Consider the following 20,219-nt stretch of genomic DNA (forward strand, 5'->3'; position numbering starts at 1 on the left):
CAAAGCAAGTTAGAAGTGTCTCATGTGTACCAGCGTGAGACCATTAGCCTCGGGAGACGTAGCTCAGCTCCCGGCGATCGCGTGGAGGCGCTTAGCCTCTTCTGCGGGAAGCACAAGCCGATACTCCCGGCTGTTTACAGCTGGGCGCCCTTGTTTACAGAAGCGGCGAGGGCCACGCCACGCCGCAAGGGGGAAGTAATGTATCGTCGGCGGCGCAGCACAAATATTATCACCGCAAGGCGGTGTGGGGGTAGCGGCTGGCTCATTAGAAGCGTGGCGCGGGATGGCTCAGGTCCGACGTCGGCCAAATATTTGGGGCCCGCCCACGCCAGATAGCGGGAACGGAGGTCGCGGACGCGGCGGCGTGCGTCACGACCAGTCCTGCAGAGTGCCAGGGAGGGGGCGAGGGCCCTCCGCTTTAGTCACGAACCACATGCGGGCGTGCTTCTCCACGTGGAGACGAATGTTACCGGAGGTCCCATAATGTTCTCACTACGCGTAAACGGTTTACCAGACAGTATCAGTAGTACCATACTCTGAGGTGACAAAGCTCATGGGATAGTGATATACACATACACAGATGGCGGTTGCATAGCGTACACAAGGTACAAGCATTTTTTTTATTTTTTTGTTTTTATTTTTTTATTTTTGTGTGTGGTTGTGGTGCTGAAGTCTGATCAGCTTCGTTGATTTTTTCTTCTGTAGGGAATGGAAAGGGTAAAAATTTTCTCTTTATTTATTTATTCTTCTTTCAGCTTTAGTTTGGGTCCACAGAAGGGTCCTTTAACTCGCTGCTTTTGCTGTGTGTTTGAAAACATGTGTGTAGATGTGCTAAAGGACTTTATGTCCTTAAATTATGGAGAATTACGTAGGGATATCATTTACGGAGGCTCAAATACTATCGCCTTCGGTACTTTATATTTATGGTTGCGTAAGGGTTCTACCGGACCTACTGTGGTGAGTTGTGGTGTACTGTCACGTATAATGTCCAACTTCCGAAATAAGGTTCGTGCCTTCTCCTTGATCTTGTCTGAGAGGTAAGATTCGCTTAAGGCTCGATGAATATCAATCATTCCGGATCCACCATTGGGCTCCAGTGATCCATCGTAGGCATCTGCTTTGTACAACCTGTAACTTCTTGTAGTTAGTGGCACACGTAGTACCCCAAGAGGTCGATCCATACAAAACAGATGGTTCGACTGTGGCGTGGTACAACTGGAGTTTCGTGCGTTGGCTGAGGTACGAGCTCTTCAGAAATGGTCGGAGAGCTCCCAGCATTTTGAGGCCAGACGTCTTCTTCTCCATAATGTGATGACTATACAGCAGTTTGGCGTCCAGATGTACTCCAAGGTATTTTACAGTTGTTGCCCAGGGGAGTGTCTGGTCTGATATCCGTAGGCGTTCATTGACGATGGGTCTCCGACGTGTGAAGACAATAACTTTGGTTTTCTCTGCATTGACCGTTATTTTTTTCCTGTGGGTCCAGTGGTCCACTAAATCTAGTTGGTACTGCATCCGTGTGACGAGATGGTCCATTCTGGTGCCTGCAGTCAGGAGCGCTGTGTCGTCGGCATAGAAACTGGCAGTAACATGTGGCACCCTCGGGAGGTCGTTAATGTATAAATTAAACAGCAATGGAGATATGACCGATCCTTGTGGAATTCCTTCAAGGACAGGCCGTGTTGTTGAATTCTTGTCATCAATGCGAACATATAATCTGCGAACCTGAAGAAAATTGACGAGAACTTTAAATAGCAGTGTGGTAGGGGAGTGGTACGTCGGAGCTTGACGATCAAGTTGCGTCGCCATACTTTATCGTAAGCCTTCTCTATATCGAGAAAGACTCCAATGGTATGTTTTTTCTGGTTGAAATTGTCTTGGATAGATTCCGTGATGCGCAGTAGTTGTAACTCAGCCGATAGCTTCGCCTGGAAGCCAAACTGCTCCGGTGGATGATGTTGTGTGCCACAAGGACGTCCAGTATGCGTTTCAGTAGGACACGTTCCAGTACCTTTCCCAGCGTCGGCAGTAAACTTATGGGTCTGTAGCTATCATGGTGTGAGAGATCCTTGCCCGGTTTTGGTATTGGCACTATTCTGGCAATCTTCCATGCCCCTGGGAAGTATCCAGTCCTGACGCAGCTGTTCAATATCCGGGTGAGAAGCACAATGGCCTCTCTCGGTAGGTGTTTCAATTCCGTATTGCTGATTCTATCTGTTCCAGGTGAGGTGTGTTTGCTATACTTGATAATCCTCCAAATTTCCTCCGGCGTTGTCAGCCGGAGCGTAGTGTTAGTCGGGGCGTCCCGAATAGCTTCCCATTCCGCCGCTGTGTCCTCCTCTGCACGGTGGAGTGCATCATCTCCATCCTCCGTGGGGGGCCTAGTCATCTGTTGTTGGTATGTATCCGCATACAGCTCCTCCTGCGCCAGTGAGTCGTACAAGAGGCCATGGGGTCCTTGAATTGCCCTTTTGGGGGGGGGGGGGGGGCTGTTGCTGTCTGAGACTTTTAACTATTCGCCATTCATCTTAGTTGCGTAATAGAAAGTTGTCCATTCGGAGTTCCCACGTGTGTTGCTTCCAGTCCTGAACCTTCCGCCGGAGTTCTCGGGTTAGTCTGTGAGTCTCCCGTCTATCATACGGATGGCGGTAACGGACCCATCGTTTCCGAAATCGAGGAGGAGGAGGAGATTGGTGTTTAACGTCCCGTCGACAACGAGGTCATTAGAGACGGAGCGCAAGCTCGGGTGAGGAAAGGATGGGGAAGGAAATCGGCCGTGCCCTTTCAAAGGAACCATCCCGGCATTTGCCTGAAGTCCGAAATCGATTGCCCCTTGTCTTAAGTTCCTGCAGTGGTGGTGGAAACTCGTCATAATTGACTTCTGGTTGCAGGCGCTCCGTGAGTGTTCGTTGTTTCGCACTGTTAATCTTCTTCGTGAGTACTACGACTGCCACATCAATCGCTTCTCTGGTAGTAACAATCTGGGTTGGTCGCACATTGTTGTTGAGGTACGTTTGGAACTGCTGCCAGTCATGAGCTCTTGTCGTCGGCAGCGGGAGTTGCAAAGTAGCCCTCTCTATGAGTCCTAACACCGGTCTGTGGTCCGACGAAAGATCATCCAGCGTCCGCAGATGGAGATTCGGGTTGATGTTCTTGATTATGGCGATGTCTAGAACATCAGGGTCTTGTGTCTGGACGTAAGGTGTAGGTACAAGCAGTCTTTTCCCTTAATTCAAGCCAGCCTTGGTCGCCGAGCGGTTCTAGGCGCTTCAGTACGGAACCGCGCGACCGCTACGGTCGCAGGTTCGAATCCTGCCTCCGGCATGGATGTGTGTGATGTCCTTAGGTTAGTTAGGTTTAAGTAGTTCTTAGTTCTAGGGGACTGATGACCTCAGATGTTAAGTCCCATAGTGCTCAGAGCCATTTTGAGCCTTAATTCAAGGAAGCGTAGAGATACTGTTTAACGCTGGGCCACATTTCTCTTTATAGCTGATGCTCATGAAATATTAATATTGCCCAGGAAAGAAAGGTTTTATAATCTACTTGTTTTGAATTAAATTAAAATACTATTAGACGTCAGTAGTAATTAAAAAAATATTTAATAACGTAAGTTTTCTGTTGCATGCTCCATGTTTATCAGGATATATACATGTATTTAAACCTCAATTATTCAAATACGAAGGGAACTTATTTTTATTAAACAAAAAGGAACACAGGGATAAATTTTAAACTGGAATAATAAGCAGCGCCAACAGCCTTTCACTGCCCTGACACAACGGATAATTGCTATATTTAGCTACTTTCCATAAACCACGTAACAGATTGAATATTACACTAAAATACATATGCTAACCAATTAATAGATCCTAATGTCAATTGGCAGTTCTCAAAACAGGGCAAAGCCTCTTATTCTTCGCCAACTAGAGAATTAATGAACTTGAGATTCGTGAAGAGAGTTCTACCTGAATTGTTGAAGAACGTATCCTTGACCTTCGTGAGTGGATGTGGCTACGACACGATGGTGCACGGCCTTACTCCAGTGTGGATGTCCGTAACCATATTAGTGCCTTTTTTCCTGGTCGCTGGATTGGGAGGTCCTATTCTATGGCCTGCGAGGTCACTTGGCCTGAATCCCCTTCATTATTTCCTGTGGGGATATCTGAAGTCACACCTGTATGAGACCCAAGAGGAAACGGAGGTGTAATTAGTTGCCAGAATTGTAGCTGCCTGTGATGTGATTCGAAACACACCAGCGATATTTGTTTGGCTGTGTCATAAGTTTGATCACCGATGCCGTACTTGAATTGAGGTCGATGGCCGTCAATTAAAAAAAAGGGTTCAAATGGCTCTGAGCACTATGGGACTTAACTTCCGAGGTCATCAGTCCCCTAGAACTTAGAACTACTTAAACCTAACTAACCTAAGGACATCACACACATCCATGCCCGAGGCAGGATTCGAACCTGCGACCGTAGCGGTCGCGCGGTTCCAGACTGAAGCGTCTAGAACCTCTCGGCCACTAAGGCCGGCCTGTCAATTTCAGCACATATTCTAAGATACAGTACAAATGGTACGTTCATCATGTCAGCGATGGTATTTGCGGTTAAATGTAAGTAATGTAAATAACAAAGAACACAGTAATGTGATTTTAGTCCTATTATCACCATAAGCTGGCTTCTCCGACCCAGATTCCTTACTTGAAACAGCCCAGTGGAGCATCCTCTACGCCCTGTTAAATTTTTGCACGCTCTTACGGAATCACCCCGTAGATTGAGCCTTTGCATTTCCCTTTTCAGATTTTCTAGCTTCCCTACCATGTTAAAGCTTCTGACATTCCACGCCTCAACTCGTAGAACGCTATCCTTTCGTTGATTATTCGGTTTTTTTCTTATGGTCACCTCCCGCTTGGCATTCACCTCCCTGAGATGCGAATGGGAGACTATTTCGGAATCTTTTGCAAGTGGAGAGATCATCATGACATTTTTTTAATCACAGGACACATGTCCTATGGATACACATTATATGTGTTTAATGCAGTGATTTACATTACCTTCTGCATCCTCACGGCGTTGATAATTAGTGATTATTCCGCCTTTAGAGGCAATTTCCCACTACCAAGGGCGAGAGAGTGCCCTAAAGAGATGGGGCCCCTCCACGCCCGCACCAACGTGGTGACCAAACCAAAAGTTCTACTGTCACCTCCGTAAACATGTTAGTTATCTAGTGGGTGGATCACAGGATGCTGGGCTGTGATGTTGTCCGTGCGTCTGGGTAAGGCTACGCATTAACACGGTCCATCAGGTGATAGATAGTGGACGAAACGCGAGTGAGGGTAGCGATTTGAAGAGCAGAGGGAAAAAAGTGCCATGGCTCGTGCCGTGGGAAAAAAACCTCTGCGACAGTGGGATGGGTAGTAAGAGCAGTAGTGGCTTACTAGCTGCGATAGTTCATGCAAGGTTGGATTTGTTAGTATAGGTATCATGCATCATTACCGTGACAGGCGATGGCGATGTGTCCCAGTTGCTGCGGCTGCTACTTTCCTGGAACAATCAATATCGTTATACAGTAGTGGGAGATCGGCCATAGATCATCTCACTGTGTGGGGGATGTGTGGAGCTTGTTTGCATGCAGTGTACGGTACGGCTTCCCTGTATGGTGCCAGTTATTCGGCAGTGTATTTCAGCTGGATATCCAGTAAATGCGTCTGATTAACAGGGGCTCGCCTGTGCCGTTATGTTTGCGTAAGCTTGGCCATAGATGTTATGTCCTTGCAAGTATGTCTTTTGGTCTTTTATGTTTCCATCTATGGTTGTGGTCGTAGTTCCCCAGATTCAGAATAAACGGGTTCTGCGAATGTCTGGAGTTTCTGTATAGTCTTGTGGTGAGTTTGTGGATTACCTCCGTGAGAGTCTCAAGTCGGTATTCCCGGTGAAGGTACGCGATGCGTGTGTATCGTGGAGCATTGCTTATGATTTTGAGTACCTTGTTTTGTATGAGCTGCAAACGGCGCAGGCGTGTAGGCGCAGCGTATCCCCAGACGGGAGCTGCGTACGTCATCAGGGGTCGGATAAGTGTCATGTACATTGACATCGACACCCTTCTGTTCAGTGTGCTACGCCTGTTGAGCATAGGATAGAGCTGTTTGAGCCTCGCGCTAGCTCGGTTGGTCATGTGTTGTATGTGGTCCCCCCAGAGTAATTTCCGGTCCAGCCAGACACCGAGGTATTTGACTTTCTCGCGGAAACGTATTGGGCGTGCATGTAGAGTTATTGGTCTGCAGTAGCGGTGTTTGCGCAGTTGCTTCGGTCTTCTCGTGAACAGAACGGCTTCGCACTTGTCGACGTTTACTCTAACACGCCATTTCTCCAACCAAGGCTCAGCCACTCTGAGTGTAGTCTGTAGGTGTGACGTAATGTTTGATGGTTTCCAATCTTGCGCAAGGATGGCTGTGTCATCCGCGTAGATTGCCATCATTGTGTTGTGTGTGGTTGGGAGATCGTTTATGTAGAGGTTAAACAGTAGGGGCCCTAGGATGCTTCCCTGGGGTACTCCCGCGTGTATACCGTGTCGTGTTGACTGTTTTCCCTGCACGTCAGTGTTGAAACTCCTGTCTGTGAGGTATGAGTGTATTAGACGCAGCAGCCCGTCGGGGAATCCCGCGTCGCTGAGTTTGCGGATGAGGCCGTTGTGCCATAGACGGTCGAAAGCCTTTTCGATGTCCAGGAACACTGCCCCTGTAGCTTTGTTTATGTTGAAGCCATGTGTTATGTGTTCAACGACCCGTAGGAGTTGTTGTGTTGTGGAGTGGTGATTTCTGAAGCCGAATTGCTCCGGTCTCAGGATGTCATTTGTTATGCAGTGCCTAGTGATGCGTTTGAGAATCACCTTCTCAACAATCTTACTGAGCGAGCTCAGAAGGCTGATGGGTCGGTAATTTTGTGGGAGGCTGTGGTCTTTCCCCGGCTTCCTTAACATCAGGACCTTGGCCGTCTTCCAAAAGGCGGGGAAGTGTTGGTGTTTTAGTATGGCATTCGTTATGTGTGTTAGGTACTCAGTTGCTTTATCCGTGGACTCCTGGAGGACACGGTTTTGAATGCCATCATGACCAGGGGCTTTCCTAGCAGCGGAATGCATTATGGCCCAGGAGACTTCGGCTGTGCTAGCATGTCGAATGTCGTCGTGCGATGGTTGGGCTAGAATGCGTGTAACCTCTTGGTCAGTAGCAAGTGTGAACGCTGGATCTGATGGTACCAGGTTCGGTGTGAATGACGCTGCGAGTGTTCGGGTCATTAGTTCTGCTTTCTCTTCCGCTGAGTATGCAGGTCCGTCGGGCCCTTGAAGTGTTGGCGTGTATATTTTCTCCCTGGTGAAGTGTCGGGCTAGTTGCCACACGCCAGGTCGTGTGGTGTCCAGCCCTTCGAGTGTGCTCTGAATTACTGTCCGCTCTTTGACAAGGCCGTTGGCAGAATGAGTGTGACTACTTTTGCCGCAGGTCTTCAGCCACCAAAGCTGCCGCTATAGCTGTCCTTAACTGCGAAAGAGTTGCCGGTGTATGATTTTCGCACAAACGGATTTCTCGATTATGTCTCACGAATGTTCGACGGGTGGCCAAATCATTCGTTCGAATGGCTTAGAATGTTCTTCAGACCAATTGCAAACAATTGTAGCCCTATGAAATGGCGCAATGTCATCCATAAAGATGTCATCGTTTTTTGGAAACATGAAGTAGACGAATGGCTGCGAATGGTCTACAAGTGGAATATAAGTGTTTCCAGTGCATGATCGGTTCAACTGGATCACACGTCCCGGTCCATCCCAGGTAAACACAGCCGACACCATTATGGAGCCGCCATCAGCTAGCATATTGGTCTGCGCCACGCTCTATCTCGATCATCAACTCTTACCAGCTGACATCGGGACTTGTCCGACCAGGACACAGTTTTACAGTAGGTTGGGATCCAATCGATACGGTTACGAGAACAGGAGAGGCGCTGCAGGCGAGGCCGTGATGTTAGCAAGAGGACTCGCGTGGGTCGCCAGATTTCACCGCACTGTCTTAACAGAAACGTTCGTCGTACTTCTCACATTGACTTCTGTGGTTATTTCACGCAATGTTGCTTGTCTGTTATCACTGACAACCATAAGCAAACACCACTGCTCTCGGTCGTTAAGTGAAGGCCGCCGGCCACTGTGCTGTTTCTGGTGAAAAGTAGTGCCTGAAGTTTGGTGTTCTCAGCACATTCTTGGACTTCGGATCGGAATATAAAATACCATAACGATTTCCGAAACGTAATGTCTCATGCATCTAGCTCCAACTACAGTTCCGCGTTCGAAGTCTGTTAATTCCCGACATGCGGCCATAATCACGTTGGACATCTTTCCACATGAATTATGTGAGTTCAAGTGACAGCTCCGCGAGTTCACTGCCCTTTTGTACCTTGTGTTCTCGATACTACCTTAATCTGTATAGGTGCACATGGCTATCGCATGACTTTTGTCACCTCGTTGTATAAGAATGAAGAGGGTGCAACGAGTAAGGAAGACAGCGGCGCACACTTTGGCTGCTACCGTTGAATCTATACATCGAAGATACACTGCCAGTAATGAAATAAACGTTCAGCAGAGGGATTAGAATTCAGCGTGAAGTAATATCAGTGATAACTATCGCTGATGACATCGCTACCCTCAGTGAAATCAAGGGAGAATTAGTGGACCTGTCAAAGGAATGAAGAAGTGAGTACAGAATATGATTTGCCAGTAAACCGAAGGAAGCTGAAAGTAATGAGGAGCAGTGCTGAGAAATGACTTTAGTGATAAACTTCACATCAAAGTTGGTGTCCAAGAAGTAGATTAAATTAAGGAATTCGGCCACTCTCGTAGCAATGTGTGACAGACGAAACAAGAACAGAACAACTAGATTAGCTCAAGCAGACAGAACATTCCTGACCAAGAGGATTCAGCTGTTATCAAACACTGGCCTTATTCTGAGGGAGAACTATCTGAGAATGTATGTTTGGGGTACAGCACTGTACGGTACTGAGTTACAGACTGTGGGAAATCCGGAAAAGCAGGAAGTCGACGCCTTTTATATGTGGTGCTAAACAAGAATATTGAAAATTAGGGGACTGATAAGGTAAGGAATGAGGAGGTTCTTCAGAGATGAGGAATATATAGAAAGGAACATATAGAAATCATTGACAAGAAGAAAGAAGCAGGATGACAGGACATGAGTTAGGACATAGGGAATTACGCCAGTGGTACTAGAGGAATCTCTTAGAGTGTAAAAAGAGTGGAGGAAGAGGGAGATTGCAATATATCTGTCAGATAATTGAGGATGCAGGATGGAAGTGCTACTCCGAGATGACAAACTGACACAAGAGAAGAATCCGTGGTGGGCCGCATCAAACGAAACACTCGTGACTCAAAAAAGTAAAAGAGACTCTTTTACAAAGTGCCACTCATTGCTTTATTATTTCATAAATACTGCAATATCATATAGCCTGTTTGGAAAGGGGAATCTCTTAGCCGTCTTCATAGAATACTTCTAGTATTCTCTTAATATGTCTCGCTGACTAAGTTAGCTACCCCCGTTCTCAACTTCGCTGGTTTATAGAACAGCCCACTGTTCACGTGTACAGAGATTCAATAATTTCCAGATTGCACTCCAACTGATCAGGGATTTCCCTAAGTCACTCCATACAAGTGCTGGGATGATTCTTTTGTAAAGGGCACTGCCGTTTTCTTTCCCCATCCTTTAGGAATCCGAGCTTGCGTTCTACATCTACATCTACATTTATACTCCGCAAGCCACCCAATGGTGTGTGGCGGAGGGCACTTTACGTGCCACTGTCATTATCTCCCTTTCCTGTTCCAGTCGCGTATGGTTCGCGGGAAGAACGACTGTCTGAAAGCCTCCGTGCGCGCTCGAATCTCTCTAATTTTACATTCGTGATCTCCTCGGGAGGTATAAGTAGGGGGAGCAGTATATTCGATACCTCATCCAGAAACGCACCCTCTCGAAACCTGGCGAGCAAGCTACACCGCGATGCAGAGCGCCCCTCTTGCAGAGTCTGCCACTTGAGTTTGCTAAACATCTCCGTAACGCTATCACGGTTACCAAATAACCCTGTGACGAAACGCGCCGCTCTTCTTTGGATCTTCTCTATCTCCTCCGTCAACCCGATCTGGTACGGATCCCACACTGATGAGCAATACTCGAGTATAGGTCGAACGAGTGTTTTGTAAGCCACCTCCTTTGTTGATGGACTACAATTTTCTAAGGACTCTCCCAATGAATCTCAACCTGGTATCCGCCTTACCAACAATTAATTTTATATGTTCATTCCACTTCAAATCGTTCCGCAGGCATACTTCCAGATATTTTACAGAAGTAACTGCTACCAGTGTTTGTTATGGGACCATTGCTTTTCACAATATATATAAATGACCTAGTAGATAGTGTCGGAAGTTCCATGCGGCTTTTCGCGAATGATGCTGTAGTATATAGAGAAGTTGCAGCGAAATGCAGGAAGATCTGCAGTGGATAGGCACTTGGTGCAGGGAGTGGCAACTGACCCTTAACATAGACAAATGTAATGTATTGCGAATACATAGAAAGAAGGATCCTTTATTGTATTATTATATGATAGCGTTCCTCCTCTAACAGCCGCGCTGCCGACGCGACTTTATTCTTCCTTCCTTCCAACAGACCAGCACCAGCAGTCGTCTGTCTCCAACCTCGAATTGCTATATTTAGCTGCTTTCACAGACAACTTTCCTGAATTTCTGCGTTTGACGTTATAACAGTGTCATGTAACTGGTTGTGAGTTTCAGGCAATTATGTTCTGGGAATGGCGTATCGGTTCTTCCGCAGTCGCCAAGAGTGGAAAAACTGGTGCCCCGCGACAGCAGTTCGTCTCTTACAAGGTCTGACCCCAAACCCCACCCTCCCTCCGTTCACTTCCTCCCCCTTCCCTTTAAAGTTTCCAGAAAAAAACAGTCGTTTTGAGATTATTTTTCGTACGGTAGGTATCCGCTTCCAGGAAGTATGAAATAGACGTAATGATTAGACCATTACAAAGTACATCCCAGTTTTCGTTAGCTCATACGGTCTGCATGCAATACGGACATATTTGGCCAACATCCCCGAAATAATGCGATTGATAGTGCGCATCTGTATGTTTCAGTAGGAGGAAGCACTGAAGTCTACCTGAAAGCTATCAAATTGCACTACAAAGGAAAAGTACAGATGCAAGAGTGATTCCTTAGATCTTAGTACTTGAATTTTCAAAAACTAGTGAAGGCTTCTCCGAAATACTAAAGGTCAACCGCATTATTCAAGTTTAGCTAGCCGAGAGCTGAAAAGTCACAATATCGGGAGACTGGTGAGCAGCCAACATGAACTCAGCATATTTTCAGTGTTGTGAAGGATATATTCTTGTCTCTTTAACGATCACATTTCTAAAAAAGGCGTTTCCCTGAAAGCGTTTCATTATCCTGTTGTTCTCACGGATGCATTTTTCATATACAACGTTCACTAGTTATTAAATCAAATACACTTTGTCACTTTTGCTAGCTCAATCTAATTTCCACTTGCTCCTTGGTTTTCTGTACTGCGGCAGAGCGACGTGGTATATTTTCTCGTTTGTTATGTTCATCTTCTTCCATTGTTTTGCCAGAACGGAGTTCTTATGAATGTGGCCTAGCCTCAAACGTGCCGCGAATTATTACAGCGTCCCTAACTGAGTGCAATTTAGCAGTAATTGTGACTGTGCTTGGTAAATTTAAAAGCCTACGCGAATTAAAGTATGCCTCGTAGGCGTGCGCTAGCCGGAACGGTACCTCAGCTAATATCACAACTGAATTTTCCGTACATTCATCTAAAGGTATTATATCTTGTGCAGCTTCAATGAACGATGCTACCTTCAAATCTGTTTTTTCTTCTAGTTTGTCACACATTTTCATTAGTTCTTGATACTTTGATTGATCTAGACTTTTTGAATATATGTATACATGATTTACTTTGTCCCAGTTCAACCACCCTGGTGCAAGAAGGTAATTGTCGATCATTAGTGTTGTTTTACCACATCCACTTGGACCGATAATTCCACAACGTATCGAATTAGGTAAAAGCTCCCCATGCTTCAATTTTCTTTTCCTTTCTGGTATTCTAACTTTAGGTTCCCAGTCTGTCTTCATTTCTACTTTCTTTATTCTCTATTTAGCTTTATTAACTGAGTTAATAAATGACAAGATTATTTAAGCTGAGCGGTAGGTCCTCTGTACTAGAAAAGAGGTTGACAGTTCCGATTAGAGACCACTTTAAAGGTGTGGCCTTAAAAGGATTTTACACGACGTTCTTGACTCCAAATGTAACCACAAAGAATAATAAGTTGTACTATGAGAAAGATGGTGTGGTTAACATGTTAAATATTCCATCTGGGCAGTACAGTATACAAAGTTTAGAAAAATACATTCGTACCAAAAACCCTGAAATAAGTATTAAGGCAGACAAGGTTTCAAACAGAGTTGTTATAGAAAGTGAAGTGAAGCTATTTATGGACAGAAAGGATAGCATAGGAAGTGTGCTGGGGTTTAATAATCAAATCGTTGAACCTAACACAAAGACTATTGGTACTGGTATTCCTAAAATTATTCCCTTCGAAACGATTAATGTTCATTTCAACTTGGCAGATGGTATGTTAGTTAAGGGTGGTGAACACTACCACAGAGAAACTAATATTATAGCTTCTTTTAAAATCGGTGTGGAGTTTGGTGGCCCTATTATTTATGAACCACAGAACCACTCATTTGTTCCCCTTCATGACAGAATTCAGTACTTGGTAGTAACTGTAACTGATGAAGACGATAATTTGATTGATTTTGGTGGAGCCGATGTCACGGTAATTTTAGAAATGCAGTAAAAATTTAGTTTAATTAATTAATTAAACAAAAACTCAGTTAATAAATGAACAAGATAGAAAGTTATCAATACCAGTCTTTTCCCGTAAATGAGAAGACGAAATTTAATGTAAACATACCAAACAAAGATGTTGAAATAGACATCAAAGTTGGTGATGGGTGGATTGACAGTAAGAATGCTTTTCTTTATATGAATTTTAATGTAACTCACGTTAATGGTTCTGATTACACTAGCTACGATGGAAAATCTAATGTAAAGCTGATCGACAATTTTGTATCGCAGTTGTTTTCCGCAATTACCATTAAAAAGAAAGGAGTTATCATCTCCAGAATTGAACATCCCAGTATTTCTTCAACGGTGTTGTATCACCTCACCTCTTCAATTGCTGAGGATGTAATGTATGAAGGGAACTTTGTAAACAATGGTAAGCTAAAGTCAAAATCAAATGAAGTATTGTACCCACTGAAAATGTTGGGTGGGTACTTTAAAGACTACAAAGAGATTATGTGGGAAGGAGATATAACGATTTGTTTCACTTGGAGCGCGAGTGGTAGAGATGCTTTGGAGAGATGGTTTTCAAAAAATGCTGCTGGTGTTGATATTGATGGAACTCGTCCAGAAGAAGGGAAAGTAATGATCACAAGTATGGAAATAAGAATGCCTGTAGTTAAATATGAGCCAACTTATGAGCTCGATCTAAGAGACAAAATATTCAGAGAACCTAAACTACCCATTTCATTCTTTGAACTACAGACTCAAGAGATAGCGGGGCTCAGTGGTAGGAGGAACTTTGAAATTGACATTACCAATTACTACACATCCTTAGAGTTTGATATGCCTTACTTTATTTTTGTTGTGTTCCAGACTAACCGAAAAGGTAACCAAGAAAGAGATTCGTCGCAGTACGATCATGTCAACCTTCAAAATATTTATCTAAAGAATGGTAGAAACGAAATATTTCCTGAGGAAGCATGGAACATTGCTCCTGCTTCAATTTACTTCAAGGCCTACAATGCATTCTTAGACTTTAAGCGGATAACCGAGTTAAGAGGTGATTCGAAAATTAGTCCTTACAGCTTCATTAATTCGTATCCCATTTATGTTATTAATATGACCAAGAGGCGAAATGTTGTAGCGGCAAACAAAACAAGTATGAAGTTGTGCGCAACTTTTAATGCTAACATACCTGAAAACACTACTGCTTATATTGTGATGTATACCAAAAAGAATTTGATCTATGATGCAAAGCATGGTATAGTAAATGAAAGCTTTTAATACCTATTTTTAATGCCTCTCAGGCATTAAAAATTAAAAATTAAAAATTAAAAATGTATTTTATAAAAATTCTATGATGTGTCTGGGTTTTATGTTAATGTCTCCGTGTGTCATACCTTTGTAAACCATTTTTAATCCTATAATAGACCTAGAGTCTTCCCAACTTAGGATTTTGTTGTACCTTTCAGGCAATCTAACTTTAAGTTCATTCTCGAGTTCTAAAATGTATCCACTACCGGATTTCATTGTCATGAACTCTATGTCTGTAATAAGATACTCATAATCTATTTCGAGATCTCGCAAACGAGTAAACGATGTTTGTGTGTTAAAACTATTGAGTTTTAGTAGAAGTTGTTGTTGTTGACTATTCATTTATTAAATATGTTTTTTTAACTAAAAATTTATTTGTTCTAACAGGGTAACTGTATTTTTTAGAGTACTTATTATTTCTACAATAGAAGAATACTGTTTAGGGCAATTTATTTCAAACAAAGAAAGATCCATTTTCCCAGCTCTAACTACAGAATTAGTAAATTCATTGTACTCATAGAATGTTTCCCCTTTGAAGAAATATAATAAACCATTTGTATATCTAAAAGATGAATCGATACTTGGAGGTAATCCCGGAAATTCTCTTGTAATTCTTCCATACCTTTTGCTTATTCCCTTACATTCGTCAACTTCTATATAGTAAACATCATCGAAAAATATGAAACTTTTGCCAGAATATGAATTTATTGCTGAATGTAACACTACATTTTTCCTTAATGAAAGGTTTGTTAATGATTGTGGATAACCATATTTCAACTTAAAGGATGGTATTTCCATTACATATATCTTGTTATCAATGAATAAGACAACATCTCCAGATGGTCTTTGGTAAGCTGCAGTAATATTTTTAAAGCCTTTTGGAAGAAATGTTAACCAATCATTTATGAGTTGTGGTGTCGTGTGTATATTTAAGTTATCCAAATCCATTACCCAAACCCATTTCTCATAATAAATATAGAGAACCTGATCAACGATTAAAAAGTTCTTTATTTTCTTATTCAGTTTACATAGTTCTGGAGGATTTGAATCTTCCTCTCCTTCATCAGCATCACTGGTTTCAGCTTCATCTTTACCACTTCCTTCACTATCTTTTCCATACAAACTTTGAATTCCAAGAATATCATCTTTACTTAATTCAATATTTGAACTATTGTATATCGGATACATAATTGATGTATTTACACTTGAATGAGCTAGTCCTAGTGTATGACCAATTTCATGAACTAAAACAGCATAAAAGTTAATCTTTTCTTTAGGAGTGTTTGTATCAATCTCAAAATACCAATCTTCATCTTGATCCATATGAATTTCTACAGCATTATTATTGATATCAGGGTAAAATGCATGACCTAACACACCTCCTTTGCCATCAAACGGTTTTGAGCAAAAATGTTGGCCACTAGTTTCTTTTCTGTGTAAACGTCTTTTATTTGAAATAATAATGTCGCAATTCGATTGATCTTCTTCAAAAATCAAATCTGTATGTTCTTTCCAGCTATTAAAAGCTATTTCAGTTAATTCCTTCATTCTTTTTGATGAACCTGTATAATACCATTTTATATTTTTCTTATTCCATTTATCGATGTGTGAAGTAAAGGATAGTGCATGATCTTCAACGCCACATCTAGGTCTCCTTATCAGTTCTAAAGTTTCATCACTTATTTCACCTGTGGGTTTCAAATTAAACTTTTGTTGAAATAGTTTTAAAGCATTCTTTACATCTGAAAGTTCTGGAATATTTGCAGAATCTGGTTCAAGATACCCAAAATCATGTAAATATTTGATTACTTCTTCATCAGCAGCGACAAATCCACTAAATATTAATGTTAGGATGATTGTTTTCATTTATTAACTGTGTGTAATTACTTTTCAGTATCCCCAAGGTAGTGTGTCAATTATTCCATCTGTCTCCTTCAAGACCATTCGTTTGTCATAGGTTACTTTGAACTCTTTAACCATAAGCTTATTTATCAATCTTTTATTTTTCTTATCTCTAGTTATCATATTGTTATTTGTCGTTATTTTATCACTGGTGCCATATATCAGTTTACCCATTGTCTTCATGTTAATTTTCAAACTATTTTCGTAGTTGAGGGTAAAACCTTTTATTTTCGTCGCACGTTTGCCTTTTAGGGTTTCATAAGCATAACTTTTTGGACCAGTGCTTATCCACTCTGTGATATAATCATCCTTTCCCAACTCATCTGTCCATTCTCCTAACATACACCCTGTTTCTACAGTATTCGTACCATCATCAATGTATACAACACTATCAGTATCATAGTATACAACCTTATCTCCTAATCTGTCTAGCATCTCATACAATCGTATTCTAGCATTGGAAGTGGTGAAGGCTGCTATAAATATATTGGTGGCATTACTATCCTCTACATATTCGTCAGTGTACTTGTAGGTAACCTCAATCATATCTTCACTGATGAAGATCACATTAGATATCTCTATCTTATCATCTAGAAGTAATTCATACCAGCGTTGCGGATCAGTGATGAACTCGCTTTGTGTCATATTTTGTCTTTGGCCAAATTTACCCCATAGAGAATTTAAACAAATCTTGGCGACAGCACGTTTTCCGGGATTGGGTTCGATTCTGTCAATGTCAAGCTCTATACCTTGTTTTTCTTTAATGGCTTGGATGTATTCCTCTTTTGATTTGTAATCGTCTTCCCAAGGGCTAGTTTCTAGCTTTATTTTCATGAAAGTTTTAATGTAATCTCTGAACAGGGTATTACTTTTATTTTTAAAATTCCACACCTCGTAAATTTCTTGTATTTTGTAACCTTTTTCGATTGCTTTATTTATTTCTACAGTAGTCCATGTGCCTGTGAAAGCTCTCTCTTCGTTGTTGTGGTTGCAACGCTCTGTCGTCTTATCATCACACTTGGCGCAGAGAGCAAACAACAATTTTTCTTGCTTAATGGGAAGTACAGGGTGATAAAGACCTTTAGGAGCTAGTACCTTGCATTTGACCAAACCAAACCATTCCTTGTTGTATTCTTTTGGTTTCAATATTTTAGTAGGATGGCCAACAGGATACCAATCGTAGAACATTACAGTTGGATACAAAGAGCATATGTCTATATACCGCATTTTCTTTGAAGTCACTTTCAGTTTTGCAGCATTTGTTCGCCCACCAAAAAAGGTGTCTCTAGGCTTTAATGGTTCCACAACGTTGATCGTTTTATTTAGGGCTTGTTTGTAAGCTTTGGATTTCTTCCACTCACAAGACCACACCTCAACTACATTGTAACCTGCATTTCTCAGTGTGTTAGTTCGGTCCATAGCTTTCGTAAACAAATCATCCATAGTTTCATTGTTTACATTATTGATGGTGTCGGGGTTGTAACAGTCGGGGCATCCGTGCCAGAAACAACCGTAATATTGATAAACTGTTTTACTGGTTTTATCATAACCATCAACTTTAGCACCACATATGTTTACTTCACCACCATTTAGTGCGTGACGTACATTAGGGTACATATTCAACCAGGCTATGGATTCTTTACTAAACATTTCCTTCTTATCGTCTTTGACTACTGCAATAGTATTTTCTTGGAGATACTTTGATCTATAAATAGCCATACATACACTAGCGATGGTTACGTATTGGAAAGGATCTATATTGGCAATCTCTAAAAATGATTTCCTGAATTCAAGACACCCCCTACGCAATATATCAACGTCCGAATGACAGTACTCTGCTAGTTCCTTCTTAAAGTCAAATACATAGTTTTCTTTTACCTTATCACCGTGCCATTTTAAAAAGTCGTCACGTTGACCATCTTTCATAGTGTTGACACCATAGAATTTGGTAGGTGGAATAGGTCCAACGTAATTTTGATTTTCTTTTGTATTGAAAAAGTGGGGAAAGTATCCTTTTTTAATTTCTTTTATACCAAACGTTTTCGGGAATGATGCTAAAGCTCCTTGGATGAAGTTCATGCTGTCAATTATTTTTATTCTTAAGCAAGGTATTTCAAGCTGCATTATTTTAGACCCTGAGTAAATAGTCTTGGGTTTGATTCCATTTTTGATACAATATTGAAGAATAAAGTATGAGTCGTAACCTTTAGAATTATGAGCAATACATGTGTATCCTTTGTGGGCTTCGCTAATAAGCCATTGGCAAAACTCATCATTAGTTAGAAAATCTCGTCTATTGCCACTGAAATCATGAACGGCTACATAATTAGGGTTGTGCACACCAGTATCTTGCTCGGCTTCATAATCGAAGAAGTAGTACTTCTCAGTGTAACTGCAACCGTTTTCGTATGTGATAATGTCGATCAAAATATTGTTTAATAATAAATTATATCTTTCTTGAGAAATTTTTCCAGCTAAAAATTGTTTTTGGAGTTCTTTAATCTTTGGTATTTTGAACAATTCTAACCTATTTGCAACCATATAACATTTTAGAAACTTACTTTTATCTTTAGCATTACAAATACATTCGCCTTCACATCTACCACCTTTTTGACCCTTGGATTGGATGTAGCATTGGTGTTCACCAACCTTAAACGGTTCCATGCAGTTATAACAAAAGGAATATCCACACTTGTGCTCTTTAGACCTTAAAAGTATTAAATTACATCCTCTGCATTTGTAGATTTTCTTGCACACTTCTTCATGGTTTTTGAAACAATCTTCACCAAAACAATATCTATTACACTTATTACAATATATCCTAACACGATCTTTACCATCTTGATGTTGTGGTCCTTTACACAAGTTACACACAGATTTTTTAGATCTACTTTTACAGGTGTGTTGGTCCTTGTTATTATAGGGTTTGTCGCACTTTTGACAGTAGTATACGCTTCCAAAGAACGCTTTCATGTTATTGATTGCGTCATAGTGATTGTTGTGAAGGTATAGGTAGATCGTAGTGTCTCTTTCTTTTCCAGAATGTATGACCGCGTTGAAATGTGCAGCCGAAACCACCTTTATCTGAACATCCAAAATCTCTTCAGCATCCTGGATATCTTCTAAGGTGAACATATCTTCGCAATTCTTCCCCATCCTTATACATAGTTCCTTAGCCAACTCTTCTTGCAATTTCCTACCTTTCCTTATATAGATTAAGTCATTACTGGTGAGTTCCCTATCAAGAATGATGTTTGTTTCGTATGTCAATGCCGTAACTATAGCTCTTGGACCACACATATTGTCCTTATTATCTATTTTGTTAATACATCTTTTAGCCTTAACGTCTTTCTGAAGGTTGACTACTTTTTTACCATTATTACCACCGCCTCTGGGTATTTTATAAACTTGAAAGTCAAATCTGGTTGCATTTATATCTACACTCTCATTAGATGTAACAATTCTTTCAATTTGATTGAGTAAAAGGGAGGCGTTGATTTTCTGATTTCTTTTGGCCGAAATTGTATGGTGAAAATTTTCATTATCTGCGACTATTTTCATCTGATCTCCTGGACTGTAATTACTCATTTTCTTCACAGCTTTTATAGTTGCATGGACGGCTGCCCTAACAGCTTTCATTTGTTCAAGGGGTGTTCCTTTCAAATCTTTTACCTGTATGGTGTAGTTAGTTTGCCAAACGTTGAACGTCTTAAGAAAGGTACGGTTTCCTTCATGAATCTTAAAAGGAGATTTTTTCTCCACACTTCGATCGAACAATTTTTGTTTGAATGGGAAAATTTGACCTAACTTCTCATTAATTACTATTTCTTTGCATGGTTGAGGGGGTACTTTAGTTTCAAACAAGTCTTCAGCAAAGTTGAAGTGCCTGATTTTATCCAACCGTTCCTTCTCACTTCGTATCAAAGCCGTCAATCCGTTCTTTGAATGAACCATTGAGTAGCCCTTAATTCCGTTCTCCCTTGCAAATCGTTTCAGTTGGCGAACAGTCATTGCCGACAGTTCTTCATTTGTATAATTAAATAAATCATTATTCATAGCCTTGGACGTTGCATTGGTCACAGCTTCAGCA

Source organism: Schistocerca cancellata, chromosome 2, assembly GCF_023864275.1.
Source record: "Schistocerca cancellata isolate TAMUIC-IGC-003103 chromosome 2, iqSchCanc2.1, whole genome shotgun sequence".
NCBI classification, from domain to species: Eukaryota; Metazoa; Arthropoda; class Insecta; order Orthoptera; family Acrididae; genus Schistocerca; species Schistocerca cancellata.